The following is a 10,830-nucleotide window of genomic DNA, read 5'->3' as shown; positions in this document are numbered from 1 at the left end:
GGAGAGGCCAGGTTGTGGCAGTTTTGCGATGCCCCTGGGATGCCCTTTGCAGCTGCAGTGTGCCCGGAGCTCTGGGCCTTTTAGTTTGCGGAACCCTACTAACCCTAACCCTAACCCTAACCCTAACCCTAGGCAGGGCAGCCAATCGGCCTAGGGTTAGGGCAGGTGCCAAGGAGAAAGCCCTCGAGGAGGCCAGGTTGTGGCAGTTTTGCGATGCCCGGGGATGCCCTTTGCAGCTGCAGTGTGCCCGGAGCTCTGGGCCTTTTAGTTTTGCGGAACCCTAACCCTAACCCTAACCCTAACCCTAACCCTAGCAGGGCAGCCAATCGGCCTAGGGTTAGGGCAGGTTCCAAGGAGAAAGCCCTCGAGGAGGCCAGGTTGTGGCAGTTTTGCGATGCCCCTGGGATGCCCTTTGCAGCTGCAGTGTGCCCGGAGCTCTGGGCCTTTTAGTTTGCGGAACCCTAACCCTAACCCTAACCCTACCTACCCTAACCCTAACCCTAGGCAGGGCAGCCAATCGGCCTAGGTTAGGGCAGGTGCCAAGGAGAAAGCCCTCGAGGAGGCCAGGTTGTGCAGTTTTGCGATGCCCTGGATGCCCTTTGCAGCTGCAGTGTGCCCGGAGCTCTGGGCCTTTTAGTTTGCGGAACCCTAACCTAACCCTAACCCTAACCCTACCTAACCCTAGGCAGGGCAGCCAATCGGCCTAGGGTTAGGGCAGGTGCCAAGGAGAAAGCCCTCGAGGAGGCCAGGTTGTGGCAGTTTTGCGATGCCCCTGGGATGCCCTTTGCAGCTGCAGTGTGCCCGGAGCTCTGGGCCTTTTAGTTTGCGGAACCCTAACCCTAACCCTAACCGTAACCCCTAACCCTAGGCAGGGCAGCCAATCGGCCTAGGGTTAGGCAGGTGCCAAGGAGAAAGCCCTCGAGGAGGCCAGGTTGTGGCAGTTTTGCGCATGCCCCTGGGATGCCCTTTGCAGCTGCAGTGTGCCCGGAGCTCTGGGCCTTTTAATTTGCGAACCCTAACCCTAACCCTAACCTAACCCTAACCCTAACCCTAGGCAGGGCAGCCAATCGGCCTAGGGTTAGGCCAGGTGCCAAGGAGAAAGCCCTCGAGGAGGCCAGGTTGTGGCAGTTTTGCGATGCCCCTGGGATGCCCTTTGCAGCTGCAGTGTGCCCGGAGCTCTGGGCCTTTTAGTTTGCGGAACCCTAACCCTAACCCTAACCCTAACCAAACCCTAACCCTAGGCAGGGCAGCCAATCGGCCTAGGGTTAGGGCAGGTGCCAAGGAGAAAGCCCTCGAGGAGGCCAGGTTGTGGCAGTTTTGCGATGCCCCTGGATGCCCTTTGCAGCTGCAGGTCGTGCACCGGAGCTCTGGGCCTTTTAGTTTGAGCGAACCCTAACACCTAACCCTAACCCTAACCCTAGGGCAGGGCAGCCAATCGGCCTAGGGTTAGGGCAGTGTGCCAAGGAGAAAGCCCTCGAGGAGGCCAGGTTGTGGCAGTTTTGCGATGCCCCTGGGATGCCCTTTGCAGCTGCAGTGTGCCCGGAGCTCTGGGCCTTTTAGTTTGCGGAACCCTAACCCTAACCCTAACCCTAACCCTAACCCTAGGCAGGGCAGCCAATCGGCCTAGGGTTAGGGCAGGTGCCAAGGAGAAAGCCCTCGAGGAGGCCAGGTTGTGGCAGTTTTGCGGATGCCCTGGGATGCCCTTTGCAGCTGCAGTGTGCCCCGGAGCTCTGGGCCTTTTAGTTTGCGGAACCCTAACCCTAACCCTAACCCTAACCCTAGGCAGGGCAGCAATCGGCCTAGGGTTAGGGCAGGTGCCAAGGAGAAAGCCCTCGAGGAGGCCAGGTTGTGGCAGTTTTGCGATGCCCCTGGGATGCCCTTTGGCAGCTGCAGTGTGCCCGGAGCTCGGGCCTTTTAGTTTGCGAACCCTAACCCTAACCCTAACCTAGGCAGGGCAGCCAATCGGCCTAGGGTTAGGGCAGGTGGCCAAGGAGAAAGCCCTCGAGGAGGCCAGGTTGTGGCAGTTTTGCGATGCCCCTGGGATGCCCTTTGCAGCTGCAGTGTGCCCGGAGCTCTGGCCTTTTAGTTTGCGGAACCCTAACCCTAACCCTAACCCTAACCCCTAACCCTAGGCAGGGCAGCCAATCGGCCTAGGGTTAGGGCAGGTGCCAAGGAGAAAGCCCTCGAGGAGGCCAGGTTGTGGCAGCTTTGCGATGCCCCCTGGGTTGCCCTTTGCAGCTGCAGTGTGCCCGGAGCTTCTGGGCCTTTTAGTTTGCGGAACCCTAACCCTAACCCTAGACCCTAACCCTAACCCTAACCCTAGGCAGGGCAGGCCAATCGGCCTAGGGTTAGGGCAGGTGCCAAGGAGAAGAGCCCTCGAGGAGGCCAGGTTGTGGCAGTTTTGCGATGCCCCTGGGATGCCCTTTGCAGCTGCAGTGTGCCCAGGAGCTCTGGGCCTTTTAGTTTGCGGAACCCTAACCCTAACCCTAACCCCTAACCCTAACCCTAGGCAGGGCAGCCAATCGGCCTAGGGTTAGGGCAGGTGCCAAGGAGAAAGCCCTCGAGGAGGCCAGGTTGTGGCCGTTTTGCGATGCCCCTGGGATGCCCTTTGCAGCTGCAGTGTGCCCGGAGCTCTGGGCCTTTTAGTTTGTCGGAACCCTAACCCTAACCCTAACCCTAACCCTAACCCTAGGCAGGGCAGCCAATCGGACCTAGGGTTAGGGCAGGTGCCAAGGAGAAAGCCCTCGAGGAGGCCAGGTTGTGGCAGTTTTGCGATGCCCCTGGGATGCCCTTTGCAGCTGCAGTGTGCCCGGAGCTCTGGGCCTTTTAGTTTGCGGAACCCTAACCCTAACCCTAACCCTAACCCTAACCCTAGGCAGGGCAGCCAATCGGCCTAGGGTTAGGGCAGGTTCCAAGGAGAAAGCCCTCGAGGAGGCCAGGTTGTGGCAGTTTTGCGATGCCCCTGGGATGCCCTTTGCAGCTGCAGTGTGCCCGGAGCTCTGGCCTTTTAGTGTTGCGGAACCCTAACCCTAACCCTAACCCTAACCCTAACCCTAACCCTAGGCAGGGCAAGCCAATCGGCCTAGGGTTAGGGCAGGTGCCAAGGAGAAAGCCCTCGAGGAGGCCAGGTTGTGGCAGTTTTTGCGATGCCCCTGGGATGCCCTTTGTGCAGCTGCAGTGTGCCCGGAGCTCTGGGCCTTTTAGTTTGAGGAACCCTAACCCTAACCCTAACCTAACCCTAACCCTAACCCTAGGCAGGGCAGCCAATCGGCCTAGGGTTAGGGCAGGTGCCAAGGAGAAAGCCCTCGAGAGGCCAGGTTGTGGCAGTTTTGCGATGCCCCTGGGATGCCCTTTGCAGCTGCAGTGTGCCCGGAGCTCTGGGCCTTTAGTTTGCGGAACCCGAAGCCCAGGCGTAACCCTAACCCTAACCCTAACCCTAGGCAGGGCAGCCAATCGGCCTCGGGTTAGGGCAGGTGCCAAGGAGAAAGCCCTCGAGGAGGCCAGGTTGTGGCAGTTTTGCGATGCCCCTGGGATGCCCTTTGCTAGCTGCAGTGTGCCTGGAGCTCTGGGCCTTTTAGTTTGCGGAACCCTAACCCTAACCCTAACCCTAACCCTAGGCAGGGCAGCCAATCGCCTAGGGTTAGGGCAGCTGCCAAGGAGAAAGCCCTCGAGGAGGCCAGGTTGTGTGCAGTTTTGCGATGCCCCTGGGATGCCTTTGCAGCTGCAGTGTGCCCGGAGCTCTGGGCCTTTTAGTTTGGCAGAAACCCTAACCGTAACCCTAACCCTAACCCTAACCCTAACCCTAACCCTAGGCAGGGCAGCCAATCGGCCTAGGGTTAGGGCAGGTGCCAAGGAGAAAGCCCTCGAGGAGGCCAGGTTGTGGCAGTTTTGCGATGCCCCTGGGATGCCCTTTGCAGCTGCAGTGTGCCCGGAGCTCTGGGCCTTTTAGTTTGCGGAACCCTAACCCTAACCCTAACCCTAACCCTAACCCTAGGCAGGGCAGCCAATCGGCCTAGGGTTAGGGCAGGTGCCAAGGAGAAAGCCCTCGAGGAGGCCAGGTTGTGGCAGTTTTGCGATGCCCCTGGGATGCCCTTTGCAGCTGCAGTGTGCCCGGAGCTCTGGGCCTTTTAGTTTGCGGAACCCTAACCCTAACCCTAACCCTAACCCTAGGCAGGGCAGCCAATCGGCCTAGGGTTAGGGCAGGTGCCAAGGAGAAAGCCCTCGAGGAGGCCAGGTTGTGGCAGTTTTGCGATGCCCCTGGGATGCCCTTTGCAGCTGCAGTGTGCCCGCAGCTCTGGGCCTTTTAGTTTGCGGAACCCTAACCCTAACCCTAACCCTAACCCTAACCCTAACCCTAGGCAGGGCAGCCAATCGGCCTAGGGTTAGGGCAAGTGCCAAGGAGAAAGCCCTCGAGGAGGCCAGGTTGTGGCAGTTTTGCGATGCCCCTGGGATGCCCTTTGCAGCTGCAGTGTGCCCGGAGCTCTGGGCCTTTTAGTTTGCGGAACCCTAACCCTAACCCTAACCCTAACCCTAGGCAGGGCAGCCAATCGGCCTAGGGTTAGGGCAGGTGCCAAGGAGAAAGCCCTCGAGGAGGCCAGGTTGTGGCAGTTTTGCGATGCCCCTGGGATGCCCTTTGCAGCTGCAGTGTGCCTGGAGCTCTGGGCCTTTTAGTTTGCGGAACCCTAACCCTAACCCTAACCCTAACCCTAGGCAGGGCAGCCAATCGGCCTAGGGTTAGGGCAGCTGCCAAGGAGAAAGCCCTCGAGGAGGCCAGGTTGTGGCAGTTTTGCGATGCCCCTGGGATGCCCTTTGCAGCTGCAGTGTGCCCGGAGCTCTGGGCCTTTTAGTTTGCAGAACCCTAACCGTAACCCTAACCCTAACCCTAACCCTAACCCTAACCCTAGGCCGGGCAGCCAATCGGCCTAGGTTTAGGGCAGGTGCCAAGGAGAAAGCCCTCGAGGAGGCCAGGTTGTGGCAGTTTTGCGATGCCCCTGGGATGCCCTTTGCAGCTGCAGTGTGCCCGGAGCTCTGGGCCTTTTAGTTTGCGGAACCCTAACCCTAACCCTAACCCTAACCCTAACCCTAGGCAGGGCAGCCAATCGGCCTAGGGTTAGGGCAGGTGCCAAGGAGAAAGCCCTCGAGGAGGCCAGGTTGTGGCAGTTTTGCGATGCCCCTGGGATGCCCTTTGCAGCTGCAGTGTGCCCGGAGCTCTGGGCCTTTTAGTTTGCGGAACCCTAACCCTAACCCTAACCCTAACCCTAGGCAGGGCAGCCAATCGGCCTAGGGTTAGGGCAGGTGCCAAGGAGAAAGCCCTCGAGGAGGCCAGGTTGTGGCAGTTTTGCGATGCCCCTGGGATGCCCTTTGCAGCTGCAGTGTGCCCGCAGCTCTGGGCCTTTTAGTTTGCGGAACCCTAACCCTAACCCTAACCCTAACCCTAACCCTAACCCTAGGCAGGGCAGCCAATCGGCCTAGGGTTAGGGCAAGTGCCAAGGAGAAAGCCCTCGAGGAGGCCAGGTTGTGGCAGTTTTGCGATGCCCCTGGGATGCCCTTTGCAGCTGCAGTGTGCCCGGAGCTCTGGGCCTTTTAGTTTGCGGAACCCTAACCCTAACCCTAACCCTAACCCTAGGCAGGGCAGCCAATCGGCCTAGGGTTAGGGCAGGTGCCAAGGAGAAAGCCCTCGAGGAGGCCAGGTTGTGGCAGTTTTGCGATGCCCCTGGGATGCCCTTTGCAGCTGCAGTGTGCCCGGAGCTCTGGGCCTTTTAGTTTGCGGAACCCTAACCCTAACCCTAACCCTAACCCTAACCCTAACCCTAACCCTAGGCAGGGCAGCCAATCGGCCTAGGGTTAGGGCAGGTGCCAAGGAGAAAGCCCTCGAGGAGGCCAGGTTGTGGCAGTTTTGCGATGCCCCTGGGATGCCCTTTGCAGCTGCAGTGTGCCCGGAGCTCTGGGCCTTTTAGTTTGCGGAACCCTAACCCTAACCCTAACCCTAGGCAGGGCAGCCAATCGGCCTAGGGTTAGGGCAGGTGCCAAGGAGAAAGCCCTCGAGGAGGCCAGGTTGTGGCAGTTTTGCGATGCCCCTGGGATGCCCTTTGCAGCTGCAGTGTGCCCGGAGCTCTGGGCCTTTTAGTTTGCGGAACCCTAACCCTAACCCTAACCCTAACCCTAACCCTAACCCTAACCCTAACCCTAACCCTAGGCAGGGCAGCCAATCGGCCTAGGGTTAGGGCAGGTGCCAAGGAGAAAGCCCTCGAGGAGGCCAGGTTGTGGCAGTTTTGCGATGCCCCTGGGATGCCCTTTGCAGCTGCAGTGTGCCCGGAGCTCTGGGCCTTTTAGTTTGCGGAACCCTAACCCTAACCCTAACCCTAACCCTAACCCTAGGCAGGGCAGCCAATCGGCCTAGGGTTAGGGCAGGTGCCAAGGAGAAAGCTCTCGAGGAGGCCAGGTTGTGGCAGTTTTGCGATGCCCCTGGGATGCCCTTTGCAGCTGCAGTGTGCCCGGAGCTCTGGGCCTTTTAGTTTGCAGAACCCTAACCGTAACCCTAACCCTAACCCTAACCCTAACCCTAGGCAGGGCAGCCAATCGGCCTAGGGTTAGGGCAGGTGCCAAGGAGAAAGCCCTCGAGGAGGCCAGGTTGTGGCAGTTTTGCGATGCCCCTGGGATGCCCTTTGCAGCTGCAGTGTGCCCGGAGCTCTGGGCCTTTTAGTTTGCGGAACCCTAACCCTAACCCTAACCCTAACCCTAACCCTAACCCTAGGCAGGGCAGCCAATCGGCCTAGGGTTAGGGCAGGTGCCAAGGAGAAAGCCCTCGAGGAGGCCAGGTTGTGGCAGTTTTGCGATGCCCCTGGGATGCCCTTTGCAGCTGCAGTGTGCCCGGAGCTCTGGGCCTTTTAGTTTGCGGAACCCTAACCCTAACCCTAACCCTAACCCTAGGCAGGGCAGCCAATCGGCCTAGGGTTAGGGCAGGTGCCAAGGAGAAAGCCCTCGAGGAGGCCAGGTTGTGGCAGTTTTGCGATGCCCCTGGGATGCCCTTTGCAGCTGCAGTGTGCCCGGAGCTCTGGGCCTTTTAGTTTGCGGAACCCTAACCCTAACCCTAACCCTAACCCTAGGCAGGGCAGCCAATCGGCCTAGGGTTAGGGCAGGTGCCAAGGAGAAAGCCCTCGAGGAGGCCAGGTTGTGGCAGTTTTGCGATGCCCCTGGGATGCCCTTTGCAGCTGCAGTGTGCCCGGAGCTCTGGGCCTTTTAGTTTGCGGAACCCTAACCCTAACCCTAACCCTAGTCAGGGCAGCCAATCGGCCTAGGGTTAGGGCAGGTGCCAAGGAGAAAGCCCTCGAGGAGGCCAGGTTGTGGCAGTTTTGCGATGCCCCTGGGATGCCCTTTGCAGCTGCAGTGTGCCCGGAGCTCTGGGCCTTTTAGTTTGCGGAACCCTAACCCTAACCCTAACCCTAACCCTAACCCTAACCCTAACCCTAGGCAGGGCAGCCAATCGGCCTAGGGTTAGGGCAGGTGCCAAGGAGAAAGCCCTCGAGGAGGCCAGGTTGTGGCAGTTTTGCGATGCCCCTGGGATGCCCTTTGCAGCTGCAGTGTGCCCGGAGCTCTGGGCCTTTTAGTTTGCGGAACCCTAACCCTAACCCTAACCCTAACCCTAGGCAGGGCAGCCAATCGGCCTAGGGTTAGGGCAGGTGCCAAGGAGAAAGCCCTCGAGGAGGCCAGGTTGTGGCAGTTTTGCGATGCCCCTGGGATGCCCTTTGCAGCTGCAGTGTGCCCGGAGCTCTGGGCCTTTTAGTTTGCGGAACCCTAACCCTAACCCTAACCCTAACCCTAACCCTAGGCAGGGCAGCCAATCGGCCTAGGGTTAGGGCAGGTGCCAAGGAGAAAGCCCTCGAGGAGGCCAGGTTGTGGCAGTTTTGCGATGCCCCTGGGATGCCCTTTGCAGCTGCAGTGTGCCCGGAGCTCTGGGCCTTTTAGTTTGCGGAACCCTAACCCTAACCCTAACCCTAACCCTAACCCTAGGCAGGGCAGCCGATCGGCCTAGGGTTAGGGCAGGTGCCAAGGAGAAAGCCCTCAATGAGGCCAGGTTGTGGCAGTTTTGCGATGCCCCTGGGATGCCCTTTGCAGCTGCAGTGTGCCCGGAGCTCTGGGCCTTTTAGTTTGCGGAACCCTAACCCTAACCCTAACCCTAACCCTAACCCTAGGCAGGGCAGCCAATCGGCCTAGGGTTAGGGCAGGTGCCAAGGAGAAAGCCCTCGAGGAGGCCAGGTTGTGGCAGTTTTGCGATGCCCCTGGGATGCCCTTTGCAGCTGCAGTGTGCCCGGAGCTCTGGGCCTTTTAGTTTGCGGAACCCTAACCCTAACCCTAACCCTAACCCTAGGCAGGGCAGCCAATCGGCCTAGGGTTAGGGCAGGTGCCAAGGAGAAAGCCCTCGAGGAGGCCAGGTTGTGGCAGTTTTGCGATGCCCCTGGGATGCCCTTTGCAGCTGCAGTGTGCCCGGAGCTCTGGGCCTTTTAGTTTGCGGAACCCTAACCCTAACCCTAACCCTAACCCTAGGCAGGGCAGCCAATCGGCCTAGGGTTAGGGCAGGTGCCAAGGAGAAAGCCCTCAAGGAGGCCAGGTTGTGGCAGTTTTGCGATGCCCCTGGGATGCCCTTTGCAGCTGCAGTGTGCCCGGAGCTCTGGGCCTTTTAGTTTGCGGAACCCTAACCCTAACCCTAACCCTAACCCTAACCCTAGGCAGGGCAGCCAATCGGCCTAGGGTTAGGGCAGGTGCCAAGGAGAAAGCCCTCGAGGAGGCCAGGTTGTGGCAGTTTTGCGATGCCCCTGGGATGCCCTTTGCAGCTGCAGTGTGCCCGGAGCTCTGGGCCTTTTAGTTTGCGGAACCCGAAGCCCCAGGCGTAACCCTAACCCTAACTCTAACCCTAACCCTAGGCAGGGCAGCCAATCGGCCGAGGGTTAGGGCAGGTGCCAAGGAGAAAGCCCTCGAGGAGGCCAGGGTGTGGCAGTTTTGCGATGCCACTGGGATGCCCTTTGCAGCTGCAGTGTGCCCGGAGCTCTGGGCCTTTTAGTTTGCGGATCCCTAACCCTAACCCTAACCCTAGGCAGGGCAGCCAATCGGCCTAGGGTTAGGGCAGGTGCCAAGGAGAAAGCCCTCAATGAGGCCAGGTTGTGGCAGTTTTGCAATGCCCTTGGGATGCCCTTTGCAGCGGCAGTGTGCCCAGAGCTCTGGGCCTTTTAGTTTGCGGAACCCTAACCCTAACCCTAACCCTAGGCAGGGCAGCCAATCGGCCTAGGGTTAGGGCAGGTGCCAAGGAGAAAGCCCTCGAGGAGGCCAGGTTGTGGCAGTTTTGCGATGCCCCTGGGATGCCCTTTGCAGCTGCAGTGTGCCCGGAGCTCTGGGCCTTTTAGTTTGCGGAACCCTAACCCTAACCCTAGGCAGGGCAGCCAATCGGCCTAGGGTTAGGGCAGGTGCCAAGGAGAAAGCCCTCGAGGAGGCCAGGTTGTGGCAGTTTTGCGATGCCCCTGGGATGCCCTTTGCAGCTGCAGTGTGCCCGGAGCTCTGGGCCTTTTAGTTTGCAGAACCCGAAGCCCCAGGCGTAACCCTAACCCTAACCCTAACCCTAACCCTAGGCAGGGCAGCCAATCGGCCTAGGGTTAGGGCAGTTGCCAAGGAGAAAGCCCTCAAGGAGGCCAGGTTGTGGCAGTTTTGCGATGCCCCTGGGATGCCCTTTGCAGCTGCAGTGTGCCCGGAGCTCTGGGCCTTTTACTTTGCGTAACCCGAAGCCCCAGGCGTAACCCTAACCCTAACCCTAACCCTAGGCAGGGCAGCCAATCGGCCTAGGGTTAGGGCAGGTGCCAAGGAGAAAGCCCTCGAGGAGGCCAGGTTGTGGCAGTTTTGCGATGCCCCTGGGTTGCCCTTTGCAGCTGCAGTGTGCCCGGAGCTCTGGGCCTTTTAGTTTGCGGAAGCCGAAGCCCCAGGCGTAACCCTAACCCTAACCCTAACCCTAGGCAGGGCAGCCAATCGGCCTAGGGTTAGGGCAGGTGCCAAGGAGAAAGCCCTCGAGGAGGCCAGGTTGTGGCAGTTTTGCGATGCCCCTGGGATGCCCTTTGCAGCTGCAGTGTGCCCGGAGCTCTGGGCCTTTTAGTTTGCGGAACCCTAACCCTAACCCTAACCCTAGGCAGGGCAGCCAATCGGCCTAGGGTTAGGGCAGGTGCCAAGGAGAAAGCCCTCGAGGAGGCCAGGTTGTGGCAGTTTTGCGATGCCCCTGGGATGCCCTTTGCAGCTGCAGTGTGCCCGGAGCTCTGGGCCTTTTAGTTTGCGGAAGACGAAGCCCCAGGCGTAACCCTAACCCTAACCCTAACCCTAACCCTAGGCAGGGCAGCCAATCGGCCTAGGGTTAGGGCAGGTGCCAAGGAGAAAGCCCTCGAGGAGGCCAGGTTGTGGCAGTTTTGCGATGCCCCTGGGATGCCCTTTGCAGCTGCAGTGTGCCCGGAGCTCTGGGCCTTTTAGTTTGCGGAACCCTAACCCTAACCCTAACCCTAACCCTAACCCTAGGCAGGGCAGCCAATCGGCCTAGGGTTAGGGCAAGTGCCAAGGAGAAAGCCCTCGAGGAGGCCAGGTTGTGGCAGTTTTGCGATGCCCCTGGGATGCCCTTTGCAGCTGCAGTGTGCCCGGAGCTCTGGGCCTTTTAGTTTGCGGAACCCGAAGCCCCAGGCGTAACCCTAACCCTAACCCTAACCCTAGGCAGGGCAGCCAATCGGCCTAGGGTTAGGGCAGGTGCCAAGGAGAAAGCCCTCGAGGAGGCCAGGTTGTGGCAGTTTTGCGATGCCCCTGGGATGC

General features: G+C 59.8%; 1 protein-coding gene across 2 annotated transcripts in view; it reads left to right on the top strand.

Moving 5' to 3' along the window:
- Window positions 1-10,830, top strand: part of ARHGEF16 (Rho guanine nucleotide exchange factor 16) — a 40,175-nt gene that overhangs the window by 13,281 nt on the left and 16,064 nt on the right. The gene's annotated exons all lie outside the window — the stretch shown is intronic.

The sequence above is a fragment of the Fringilla coelebs genome, assembly GCF_963513975.1.
Source record: "Fringilla coelebs genome assembly, chromosome: 22".
In the NCBI taxonomy this organism is placed as follows: Eukaryota; Metazoa; Chordata; class Aves; order Passeriformes; family Fringillidae; genus Fringilla; species Fringilla coelebs.
This window is presented reverse-complemented; position numbering and strand designations above follow the sequence as displayed.